General features: G+C 48.9%; 1 long non-coding RNA gene and 1 pseudogene across 1 annotated transcript in view; one reads left to right on the top strand and one right to left on the bottom strand.

Annotated features, from left to right (window-relative positions):
- The window catches only part of LOC127463453 (zinc finger protein 91-like), a 307626-nt pseudogene that overhangs the window by 30422 nt on the left and 264333 nt on the right, over nt 1–12871 (bottom strand).
- LOC127463458 (uncharacterized) overlaps nt 1–12871 on the top strand; it is a 61024-nt gene that overhangs the window by 1202 nt on the left and 46951 nt on the right. The window lies entirely within an intron of this gene.

Genomic DNA, 12871 nt, shown 5'->3' with positions numbered 1-12871 from the left:
AAAGGTGGGACCGGCCATTGCAGAGCAGGGCTGAAAAAAGGGAACAGCAGCTCTTTCCCTAAGGAAAAAAAGTCTGGATCCTTTGGCTTCAGGTGCAGTTGGTGGGGCAGCCTGGGCACTTCTAGGGCAGGAAGAGTTTTCTGTGGTGGCACCTTTTGTCTGGCAGGAATCTTCAGTTGGAGTAAATTTTTCAGGAGGTGGGACCGGTCATTGCAGCGCAGGACTAAAAAAAGGGAACAGCAGCTCTTTCCCCAAAGAAAAAAAGGCAGGATCCTTTGGCTTCAGGTGCAGTTTTTGGGGCAGCCTGGGCACTTCTTGGGCAGGAAGAACTTTCTGTGGTGGCACCTTTTGTCTGGCAGGAATCTTCAGTTGGATTCAATTTTTCAGGAGGTGGGACCGGCCATTGCAGCGCAGACATGAAAAAAGGGAACAGCAGCTCTTTCCACCAGGAAAAAAAGTCTGGATCCTTTGGTTTTGAGATGCAGTGGGTGAGGTAGCCTGGGCACTTCTTGGGCTAGATGAGTTTTCTGTGGTGGCACCTTTTTTCTGGCAGGAATCTTCAGTTGGATCCAATTTTTTAAACGGTGGGACCGGCCATTGCAGTGCAGGGCTGAAAAAAGGGAACAGCAGCTCTTTCCCTAAGGAAAAAAAGTCTGGATCCTTTGGCTTCAGGTGCAGTTGGTGGGGCAGCCTGGGCACTTCTAGGGCAGGAAGAGTTTTCTGTGGTGGCACCTTTTGTCTGGCAGGAATCTTCAGTTGGAGGAAATTTTTCAGGAGGTGGGACCGGTCATTGCAGCGCAGGACTAAAAAAAGGGAACAGCAGCTCTTTCCCCAAAGAAAAAAAGGCAGGATCCTTTGGCTTCAGGTTTAGTTGGTACAGCCTGGGTACTTCTTGGCCAGGAAGAGTTTCTGTGGTGGCAACTTTTGTCTGGCAGGAATCTTCAGTTGGATTCAATTTTCCAGGAGGTGGGACCGGCCATTGCAGAGCAGGACTGAAAAAAGGGAACAACAGCTCTTTCCACCAGGAAAAAAAGTCTGGATCCATTGGCTTCAGGTGTATTTGGTGGCGTAGGCTGGGTACTTTTTGGGCAGGAAGAGTTTTCTGTGGGGGCACCTTTTGTCTGGCAGGAATCTTCAGTTGGAGTAAATTTTTCAGGAGGAGGGACCGGCCATTGCAGAGCAGGGCTGAAAAAAGGGAACAACAGCTCCTTCCACCAGGAAAAAAAGTCTGGATCCATTGGCTTCAGGTGTATTTGGTGGCGTAGGCTGGGTACTTTTTGGGCAGGAAGAGTTTCCTGTGGTGGCACCTTTTGTCTGGCAGGAATCTTCAGTTGGATTCAATTTTTCAGGAGGTGGGACCGGCCATTGTAGAGCAGGGCTGAGAAAAGGGAACAGCAGCTCTTTCCACAAGGAAAAAAGTCTGGATCCTTTAGCTTTGAGGTGTATTTGGTGGGGTAGATTTGGCACTTCTTGGCCAGGAAGAGTTTCTGTGGTGGCACATTTTGTCTGGCAGAAATCTTCAGTTGGATTCAATTTTCCAGGAGGTGGGACCGGCCATTGCAGCGCAGGACTGAAAAAAGGGAACAACAGCTCTTTCCACCAGGAAAAAAGTCTGGATCCTTTGGCTTCAGGTATATTTGGTGGGGTAGCCTGGGCACTTCTTGGGCAGGAAGAGTTTCCTGTGGTGGCACCTTTTTTCTGGCAGGAATCTTCAGTTGGATCCAATTTTTTAAACGGTGGGACCGGCCATTGCAGCGCATGGCTGAGAAAAGGGAACAGCAGCTCTTTCCACAAGGAAAAAAAGTCTGGATTCTTTGGCTTTAAGGTGCAGTTGGTGGGGCAGCCTGGGCACTTCTTGGGCTAGATGAGTATTCTGTGGTGGCAGCTTTTTTCTGGCAGGAATCTTCATTTACAATAAATTTTCCAGGAGGTGGGACCGGCCATTGCAGCGCAGGGCTGAAAAAAGGGAACAGCAGCTCTTTCCCCAAAGAAAAAAAGTCTGGATCCTTTGGCTTTGAGATGCAGTGGGTGGGGCAGGCTGGGCACTTCTAGGGCTAGATGAGTTTTCTGTGGTGGCACCTTTTGTCTGGCAGGAATCTTCATTTACACTAAGTTTTCCAGGAGGTGGGACCGGCCATTGCAGCGCAGGGCTGAAAAAAGGGAACAGCAGCTCTTTTTCCCGGTAAAAAAAGTCTGGATCCTTTGGTTTCAGGTGCAGTTTTTGGGGCAGCCTGGGCACTTCTTGGGCAGGAAGAGTTTTCTGTGGTGGCACCTTTTGTCTGGCAGGAATCTTCAGATGGATTCAATTTTCCAGGAGGTGGGACCAGCCATTGCAGCGCAGGACTGAAAAAAAGGAACAACAGCTCTTTCCACCAGGAAAAAAGTCTGGAGCCTTTGACTTCAGGTCTGTTTGCTGGGGCAGGCTGGGTACTTCTTGGGCAGGAACAGTTTTCTGTGGTGGCACCTTTTGTCTGGCAGGAATCTTCAGTTGGATTCCATTTTTTAAACGGTGGGACCGGCCATTGCAGCGCATGGCTGAGAAAAGGGAACAGCAGCTCTTTCCACAAGGAAAAAAGTCTGGATCCTTTAGCTTTGAGGTGTATTTGGTGGGGTAGATTGGGCACTTCTTGGCCAGGAAGAGTTTCTGTGGTGGCACCTTTTGTCTGGCAGAAATCTTCAGTTGGATTCAATTTTCCAGGAGGTGGGACCGGCCATTGCAGCGCAGGGCTGAAAAAAGGGAACAACAGCTCTTTCCACCAGGAAAAAAGTATGGATCCTTTGGCTTCAGGTATATTTGGTGGGGTAGCCTGGGCACTTCTTGGGCAGGAAGAGTTTCCTGTGGTGGCACCTTTTGTCTGGCAGGAATCTTCATTTACACTAAGTTTTCCAGGAGGTGGGACGGGCCATTGCAGCGCAGGGCTGAAAAAAGGGAACAGTAGCTCTTTCCCCCGGTAAAAAAAGTCTGGATCCTTTGGTTTCAAGTGCAGTTTTTGGGGCAGCCTGGGCACTTCTTGGGCAGGAAGAGTTTTCTGTGGTGGCACCTTTTGTCTGACAGGAATCTTCAGTTGGATTCAATTTTTTAAACGGTGGGACTGGCCATTGCAGAGCAGGGCTGAAAAAAGGGAACAGCAGCTCTTTCCCTAAGGAAAAAAAGTCTGGATCCTTTGGCTTTGAGATGCAGTGGGTGGGGCAGGCTGGGCACTTCTTGGGCAGGAAGAGTTTTCTGTGGTGGCACCTTTTGTCTGGCAGGAATCTTCAGTTGGATTCAATTTTTCAGGAGGTGGGACCGGCCATTGCAGCGCAGACATGAAAAAAGGGAACAGCAGCTCTTTCCACCAGGAAAAAAAGTCTGGATCCTTTGGTTTTCAGGTGTAGTTGTTGGGGTAGCCTGGGCAATTCTTGGGTAGGAACAGCTTTATGTGGTGGCACCTTTTGTCTGACAGGAATCTTCAGCTGGATTCAATTTTTTGAAAGGTGGGACCGGCCATTGCAGCGCATGGCAGAAAAAAGGGAACAGTAGCTCTTTCCACAAGGAAAAAAAGTCTGGATCCTTTGGCTTTGAGGTGCAGTTGGTGGGACAGCCTGGGCACATCTTGGGCTAGATGAGTTTTCTGTGGTGGCACCTTTTGTCTGGCAGGAATCTTCATTTACAATAAACTTTCCAGGAGGTGGGACCGGCCATTGCAGTGCAGGGCTGAAAAAAGGGAACAGCAGCTCTTTCCACCAGGAAAAAAGTCTGGATCCATTGGCTTCAGGTGTGGTTTGTCCAGGCTGGGCACTTCTTGAGCTGCAAGAGCTTTCTGTGGTGGCACCTTTTGTCTGGCAGGAATCTTCAGTTGGATTCAATTTTTCAGGAGGTGGGACCGGTCATTGCAGCGCAGGACTAAAAAAAGGGAACAGCAGCTCTTTCCCCAAAGAAAAAAAGGCAGGATCCTTTGGCTTCAGGTGCAGTTTTTGGGGCAGCCTGGGCACTTCTTGGGCAGGAAGAACTTTCTGTGGTGGCACCTTTTGTCTGGCAGGAATCTTCAGTTGGATTCAATTTTTTAAAAGGTGGGACCGGCCATTGCAGCGCAGACATGAAAAAAGGGAACAGCAGCTCATTCCACCAGGAAAAAAAGTCTGGATCCTTTGGTTTTGAGATGCAGTGGGTGAGGTAGCCTGGGCACTTCTTGGGCAGGAAGAGTTTTCTGTGGTGGCACCTTTTGTCTGACAGGAATCTTCAGTTGGATACAATTTTTTAAATGGTGGGACCGGCCATTGCAGTGCAGGGCTGAAAAAAGGGAACAGCAGCTCTTTCCACCAGGAAAAAAAGGCAGGATCCTTTGGCTTCAGGTGCAGTTGGTGGGGCAGTCTGGGCACTTCTAGGGCAGGAAGAGTTTTCTGTGGTGGCACCTTTTGTCTGGCAGGAATCTTCAGTTGGATTCAATTTTTCAGGAGGTGGGACCGGTCATTGCAGCGCAGGACTAAAAAAAGGGAACAGCAGCTCTTTCCCCAAAGAAAAAAAGGCAGGATCCTTTGGCTTCAGGTTTAGTTGGTACAGCCTGGGTACTTCTTGGCCAGGAAGAGTTTCTGTGGTGGCACCTTTTGTCTGGCAGGAATCTTCAGTTGGATTCAATTTTCCAGGAGGTGGGACCGGCCATTGCAGCGCAGGACTGAAAAAAGGGAACAACAGCTCTTTCCACCAGGAAAAAAAGTCTGGATCCTTTGGTTTTCAGGTGTAGTTGTTGGGGTAGCCTGGGCACTTCTTGGGCAGGAAGAGTTTTCTGTGGTGGCACCTTTTGTCTGGCAGGAATCTTCAGTTGGATTCAATTTTTTAAACGGTGGGACTGGCCATTGCAGCGCATGGCTGAGAAAAGGGAACAGCAGTTCTTTCCACAAGGAAAAAAAGTCTGGATCCATTGGCTTTAAGGTGCAGTTGGTGGAGCAGCCTGGGCACTTCTTGGGCTAGATGAGTTTTCTGTGGTGGCACCTTTTGTCTGGCAGGAATCTTCAGTTGGATTCAATTTTTCAGGAGGTGGGACCGGCCATTGCAGCGCAGACATGAAAAAAGGGAACAGCAGCTCTTTCCACCAGGAAAAAAAGTCTGGATCCTTTGGTTTTCAGGTGTAGTTGTTGGGGTAGCCTGGGCAATTCTTGGGTAGGAAGAGCTTTATGTGGTGGCACCTTTTGTCTGACAGGAATCTTCAGCTGGATTCAATTTTTTGAAAGGTGGGACCGGCCATTGCAGCGCATGGCAGAAAAAAGGGAACAGTAGCTCTTTCCCCCGGTAAAAAAAGTCTGGATCCTTTGGCTTTGAGGTGCAGTTGGTGGGACAGCCTGGGCACATCTTGGGCTAGATGAGTTTTCTGTGGTGGCACCTTTTGTCTGGCAGGAATCTTCATTTACAATAAACTTTCCAGGAGGTGGGACCGGCCATTGCAGTGCAGGGCTGAAAAAAGGGAACAGCAGCTCTTTCCACCAGGAAAAAAGTCTGGATCCATTGGCTTCAGGTGTAGTTTGTCCAGGCTGGGCACTTCTTGAGCTGCAAGAGCTTTCTGCGGTGGCACCTTTTGTCTGGCAGGAATCTTCAGTTGGATTCAATTTTTCAGGAGGTGGGACCGGCCATTGCAGCGCAGGACTGAAAAAAGGGAACAACAGCTCTTTCCACCAGGAAAAAAGTCTGGATCCTTTGGCTTCAGGTGTGTTTGCTGGGGCAGGCTGGGTACTTCTTCGGCAGGAAGAGTTTTCTGTGGTAGCACCTTTTGTCTGGTAGGAATCTTCAGTTGGATTCAATTTTTTAAAAGGTGGGACCGGCCATTGCAGAGCAGGGCTGAAAAAAGGGAACAGTAGCTCTTTCCACCAGGAAAAAAAGTCTGGATCCTTTGGCTTCAGGTGCAGTTGGTGGGGCAGCCTGGGCACTTCTAGGGCAGGAAGAGTTTTCTGTGGTGGCACCTTTTGTCTGGCAGGAATCTTCAGTTGGAGTAAATTTTTCAGGAGGTGGGACCGGTCATTGCAGCGCAGGACTAAAAAAAGGGAACAGTAGCTCTTTCCCCAAAGAAAAAAAGTCTGGATCCTTTGGTTTCAGGTGCAGTTTTTGGGGCAGCCTGGGCACTTCTTGGGCAGGAAGAACTTTCTGTGGTGGCACCTTTTGTCTGGCAGGAATCTTCAGTTGGATTCAATTTTTCAGGAGGTGGGACCGGCCATTGCAGTGCAGGACTAAAAAAAGGGAACAGTAGCTCTTTCCCCAAAGAAAAAAAGTCTGGATCCTTTGGTTTCAGGTGCAGTTTTTGGGGCAGCCTGGGCACTTCTTGGGCAGGAAGAGTTTTCTGTGGTGGCACCTTTTGTCTGGCAGGAATCTTCAGTTGGAGGAAATTTTTCAGGAGGTGGGACCGGTCATTGCAGCGCAGGACTAAAAAAAGGGAACAACAGCTCTTTCCCCAAAGAAAAAAAGGCAGGATCCTTTGGCTTCAGGTTTAGTTGGTACAGCCTGGGTACTTCTTGGGCAGGAAGAGTTTCTGTGGTGGCACCTTTTGTCTGGTAGGAATCTTCAGTCGGATTCAATTTTCCAGGAGGTGAGAACGACCATTGCAGAGCAGGGCTGAAAAAAGGGAACAGCAGCTCTTTCCACCAGGAAAAAAGTCTGGAAGCTTTGCCTTTGAGGTGAAGTTGGTGGGGCAGCCTGGGCACTTCTGGGGCAGCAAAGACCTTTCTGTGGTGGCACCATTTCTCTGGCAGGAATCTTTAGTTGGATTCAATTTCTCAGGAGGTGGGACCGGCATTACAGAACAGGACTGAAAAAAGGGAACAGCAGCTCTAGCCACCAGGAAAAAATTCTGGAAGCTTTGTCTTTGAGGTGTAGATTTTGGGACAGCCTGGGCACTTCTTGGGCAGCAAAGACCTTTCTGTGGTGGCACCTTTTCTCTGGCAGGAATCTTCATTTGGATTCAATTTTCCAGGAGGTGGGGCCGGCCATTGCAGCGCAGAGCTTAAAAAGGGAAAAGCAGCTCTTTCCACCAGGAAAAAATCTGGAAGCTTTGACTTCATGTGTAGTTTGTGCAGCCTGGAAACTTCTTGGGAAGGTAGAGTTTTTTGTGGTAGCACGTTTTCTCTGGCAGGAATCTTCATTTGGATTAAATTTTTTAAAAGGTGGGACCGGGCATTGCAGAGCAGGGTAGAAAAAAGGAACAGCAGCTCTTTCCACCAGGAAAAAAAGTCTGGAAGCTTTGTCATGGAGGTGCAGTTGTTGGGGTAGCCTGGGCACTTCTTGGGCAGGAAGAGCTTTCTGTGGTGGCGCCTTTTGTCTGGCAGGAATCTTCATCTGGAGTAAAGTTTTCTGGAGGTGGGACCGGCCATTGCAGCACAGCACTGAAAAAAGGGAACAGCAGCTCTTTCCACCAGGAAAAAAAGTCTGGATCCTTTGGTTTTGAGGTGTAGTTGGTGGGGCAGCCTGGGCACTTCTTGGGCAGCAAGAGATTCCTGTAGTGGCACCTTTTGTCTAGGAGGAATCTTCATTTGCATTCAATTTTCCAGGAGGTTGGACCGGCCATTGCAGCGCAGGTCTGAAAAACGGGAACAGCAGCTCTTCACACCAGGAAAAACTCTGGAAGCTTTGGCTTCAGGTGTAGTTTGTGCAGCCTGGGAACTTCTTGGGAAGGAAGAGTTTTTTGTGGCGGCACCTTTTGTCTGGCAGGAATCTTCATTTAGAGTAAATTTTTCAGGAGGTGGGACGAGCCATTGTAGCAGGGCTGAAAAAAGGGAACAGCAGCTCTTTCACCCAGGGAAAAAAGTCTGGATCTTTTGGCGTCAGGTGCAGTTCTTGGGGCAGCATGGGCACATCTTGGGCAGGAAGACCTTTCTTTGGTGGCACCTTTTGTCTGGCAGGAATCTTCATTTGGATTCAATTTTCCAGGAGGTGGGACCGGCCATTGCAGAGCAGGGCTGAAAAAAGGGAACAGCAGCTCTTTCCACCAGGAAAAAAGTCTGGAAGCTTTGCCTTTGAGGTGAAGTTGGTGGGGCAGCCTGGGCACTTCTGGGGCAGCAAAGACCTTTCTGTGGTGGCACCATTTCTCTGGCAGGAATCTTTAGTTGGATTCAATTTCTCAGGAGGTGGGACCGGCATTACAGAACAGGACTGAAAAAAGGGAACAGCAGCTCTAGCCACCAGGAAAAAATTCTGGAAGCTTTGTCTTTGAGGTGTAGATTTTGGGACAGCCTGGGCACTTCTTGGGTAGCAAAGACCTTTCTGTAGTGGCACCTTTTCTCTGGCAGGAATCTTCATTTGGATTCAATTTTCCAGGAGGTGGGGCCGGCCATTGCAGCGCAGAGCTTAAAAAAGGGAAAAGCAGCTCTTTCCACCAGGAAAAAATCTGGAAGCTTTGACTTCAGGTGTAGTTTGTGCAGCCTGGAAACTTCTTGGGAAGGTAGAGTTTTTTGTGGTAGCACCTTTTGTCTGGCAGGAATCTTCATTTGGATTCAATTTTTTAAAAGGTGGGACCGGTCATTGCAGAGCAGGGTAGAAAAAAGGAACAGCAGCTCTTTCCACAAGGAAAAAAAGTCTGGAAGCTTTGTCATGGAGGTGCACTTGTTGGGGCAGCCTGGGCACTTCTTGGGCAGGAAGAGCTTTCTGTGGTGGCGCCTTTTGTCTGGCAGGAATCTTCATCTGGAGTAAAGTTTTCTGGAGGTGGGACCGGCCATTGCAGCACAGCACTGAAAAAAGGGAACAGCAGCTCTTTCTACCAGGAAAAAAAGTCTGGATCCTTTGGTTTTGAGGTGTAGTCGGTGGGGCAGCCTGGGTACTTCTTGGGCAGCAAGAGATTCCTGTAGTGGCACCTTTTGTCTAGGAGGAATCTTCATTTGCATTCAATTTTCCAGGAGGTGGGACCGGCCATTGCAGCGCAGGTCTGAAAAAAGGGAACAGCAGCTCTTTCCACCAGGAAAAAATCTGGAAGCTTTGGCTTCAGGTGTAGTTTGTGCAGCCTGGGAACTTCTTGGGAAGGAAGAGTTTTTTGTGGCGTCACCTTTTGTCTGGCAGGAATCTTCATTTAGATTAAATTTTTCAGGAGGTGGGACAAGCCATTGCAGCAGGGCTGAAAAAAGGGAACAGCAGCTCTTTCCACCAGGGAAAAAAGTCTGGATCTTTTGACGTCAGGTGCAGTTCTTGGGGCAGCCTGGGAACTTCTTGGGCATCAAGACCTTTCTGTGGTGGCACCTTTTGTCTGGCAGGAATCTTCATCTGGAGTAAAGTTTTCTGGAGGTGGGACCGGCCATTGCAGCGCAGGACTGAAAAAAGGGAACAGCAGCTCTTTCCCTGAGGAAAAAAAGTCTGGATCCTTTGGCTTCAGGTGTAGTTGTTGCAGCCTGGGTACTTCTTGGGATAGATGAGTTTTCTGTGGTGGCACCTTTTTTCTGGCAGGAATCTTCAGTAGGATTCAGTTTTTAAAAAGGTGGGACTGGAGATTGCAGCGCAGGGCAGGAAAAACGGAACAGCAGCTCTTTCCCTAAGGAAAAAAAGTCTGGATCCTTTGGCTTCAGGAGTAGTTGGTGGGGCAGCCTGGGCACTTCTTGGGCAGCAAGAGTTTTTTGTAGCGGCAAATTTTGTCTGGCAGGAATATTCATTTGGATTAAATTTTTCACAAGGTGGGACCGGCCATTGCAGAGCAGGCCTGAAAAACGGGAACAGCAGCTCTTCACACCAGGAAAAAATCTGGAAGCTTTGGCTTCAGGTGTAGTTTGTGCAGCCTGGGAACTTCTTGGGAAGGAAGAGTTTTTTGTGGCGGCACCTTTTGTCTGTCAGGAATCTTCATTTAGAGTAAATTTTTCAGGAGGTGGGACGAGCCATTGTAGCAGGGCTGAAAAAAGGGAACAGCAGCTCTTTCACCCAGGGAAAAAAGTCTGGATCTTTTGGCGTCAGGTGCAGTTCTTGGGGCAGCCTGGGCACTTCTTGGGGAACAAGAACTTTCTGTGGTGGCACCTTTTGTCTGGCAGGAATCTTCATTTGCATTCAATTTTTTACAAGGTGGGACTGGCCATTGCAGTGCAGGGCTGAAAAAAGGGAACAGCAGCTCTTTCCCTGAGGAAAAAAAGTCTGGATCCTTTGGTTTTGAGGTGTAGTTGGTGGGGCAGCCTGGGCACTTCTTGGGCAGCAAGAGATTCCTGTGGTGGCACCTTTTGTCTGGTAGGAATCTTTATTTGGAGTAAATTTTCCAGGAGGTGGGACCGGCCATTGAAGAGCAGGTCTGGAAAAAGGGAACTGCAGCTCTTTCCACCAGGAAAAAAGTCTGGAAGCTTTGGCTTCAGGTGAAGTTGGTGGGGCAGCCTGGGCACTTCTGGGGCAGCAAAGACCTTTCGATGGTGGCACCTTTTGTCTGGCAGGAATCTTCATTTGGAGTAAAGTTTTCTGGAGGTGGGACCGGCCATTGAAGAACAGGCTTGAAAAAAGGGAACCGCAGCTCTTTCTACCGGGAAAAAAAGTCTGAATCCTTTGGCTTCAGGTGCAGTTCTTGGGGCAGTCTGGGCACTTTTTGGGCAGCAAGAGATTCCTGTGGGGGCCCCTTTTGTCTGGCAGGAATCTTCAGTCGGATTCAATTTTCCAGGAGGTGGGACCGGCCATTGCAGCGCAGGACTGAAAAAAGGGAACAGCAGCTCTTTCCCTGAGGAAAAAAAGTCTGGATCCTTTGGCTTCAGGTGTAGTTGTTGCAGCCTGGGTACTTCTTGGGATAGATGAGTTTTCTGTGGTGGCACCTTTTTTCTGGCAGGAATCTTCAGTAGGATTCAGTTTTTAAAAAGGTGGGACTGGAGATTGCAGCGCAGGGCAGAAAAAACGGAACAGCAGCTCTTTCCCTAAGGAAAAAAAGTCTGGATCCTTTGGCTTCAGGAGTAGTTGGTGGGGCAGCCTGGGCACTTCTTGGGCAGGAAGAGTTTTTTGTAGCGGCAAATTTTGTCTGGCAGGAATATTCATTTGGATTAAATTTTTCACGAGGTGGGACCGGCCATTGCAGAGCAGGCCTGAAAAACGGGAACAGCAGCTCTTCACACCAGGAAAAAATCTGGAAGCTTTGGTTTCAGGTGTAGTTTGTGCAGCCTGGGAACTTCTTGGGAAGGAAGAGTTTTTTGTGGCGGCACCTTTTGTCTGGCAGGAATCTTCATTTAGAGTAAATTTTTCAGGAGGTGGGACGAGCCATTGTAGCAGGGCTGAAAAAAGGGAACAGCAGCTCTTTCACCCAGGGAAAAAAGTCTGGATCTTTTGGCGTCAGGTGCAGTTCTTGGGGCAGCCTGGGCACTTCTTGGGGAACAAGAACTTTCTGTGGTGGCACCTTTTGTCTGGCAGGAATCTTCATTTGCATTCAATTTTTTACAAGGTGGGACTGGCCATTGCAGAGCAGGGCTGAAAAAAGGGAACAGCAGCTCTTTCCCTGAGGAAAAAAAGTCTGGATCCTTTGGTTTTGAGGTGTAGTTGGTGGGGCAGCCTGGGCACTTCTTGGGCAGCAAGAGATTCCTGTGGTGGCACCTTTTGTCTGGTAGGAATCTTTATTTGGAGTAAATTTTCCAGGAGGTGGGACCGGCCATTGAAGAGCAGGTCTGGAAAAAGGGAACTGCAGCTCTTTCCACCAGGAAAAAAGTCTGGAAGCTTTGGCTTCAGGTGAAGTTGGTGAAGCAGCCTGGGCACTTCTGGGGCAGCAAAGACCTTTCAATGGTGGCACCTTTTGTCTGGCAGGAATCTTCATTTGGAGCAAAGTTTTCTGGAGGTGGGACCGGCCATTGAAGAACAGGCTTGAAAAAAGGGAACAGCAGCTCTTTCTACCGGGAAAAAAAGTCTGAATCCTTTGGCTTCAGGTGCAGTTCTTGGGGCAGTCTGGGCACTTTTTGGGCAGCAAGAGATTCCTGTGGGGGCCCCTTTTGTCTGGCAGGAATCTTCAGTCGGATTCAATTTTCCAGGAGGTGGGACCGGCCATTGCAGCGCAGGACTGAAAAAAGGGAACAGCAGCTCTTTCCCTGAGGAAAAAAAGTCTGGATCCTTTGGCTTCAGGTGTAGTTGTTGCAGCCTGGGTACTTCTTGGGATAGATGAGTTTTCTGTGGTGGCACCTTTTTTCTGGCAGGAATCTTCAGTAGGATTCAGTTTTTAAAAAGGTGGGACTGGAGATTGCAGCGCAGGGCAGAAAAAACGGAACAGCAGCTCTTTCCCTAAGGAAAAAAAGTCTGGATCCTTTGGCTTCAGGAGTAGTTGGTGGGGCAGCCTGGGCACTTCTTGGGCAGCAAGAGTTTTTTGTAGCGGCAAATTTTGTCTGGCAGGAATATTCATTTGGATTAAATTTTTCACGAGGTGGGACCGGCCATTGCAGAGCAGGCCTGAAAAACGGGAACAGCAGCTCTTCACACCAGGAAAAAATCTGGAAGCTTTGGCTTCAGGTGTAGTTTGTGCAGCCTGGGAACTTCTTGGGAAGGAAGAGTTTTTTGTGGCGGCACCTTTTGTCTGGCAGGAATCTTCATTTAGAGTAAATTTTTCAGGAGGTGGGACGAGCCATTGCAGCAGGGCTGAAAAAAGGGAACAGCAGCTCTTTCACCCAGGGAAAAAAGTCTGGATCTTTTGGCGTCAGGTGCAGTTCTTGGGGCAGCCTGGGCACTTCTTGGGGAACAAGAACTTTCTGTGGTGGCACCTTTTGTCTGGCAGGAATCTTCATTTGCATTCAATTTTTTACAAGGTGGGACTGGCCATTGCAGAGCAGGGCTGAAAAAAGGGAACAGCAGCTCTTTCCCTGAGGAAAAAAAGTCTGGATCCTTTGGTTTTGAGGTGTAGTTGGTGGGGCAGCCTGGGCACTTCTTGGGCAGCAAGAGATTCCTGTGGTGGCACCTTTTGTCTGGTAGGAATCTTTATTTGGAGTAAATTTTCCAGGA

Source organism: Manacus candei, unplaced genomic scaffold (genome assembly GCF_025592945.1).
Source record: "Manacus candei isolate 608988 ecotype Guabito, Panama unplaced genomic scaffold, ASM2559294v1 h1tg000161l, whole genome shotgun sequence".
In the NCBI taxonomy this organism is placed as follows: domain Eukaryota; kingdom Metazoa; phylum Chordata; class Aves; order Passeriformes; family Pipridae; genus Manacus; species Manacus candei.
This window is presented reverse-complemented; position numbering and strand designations above follow the sequence as displayed.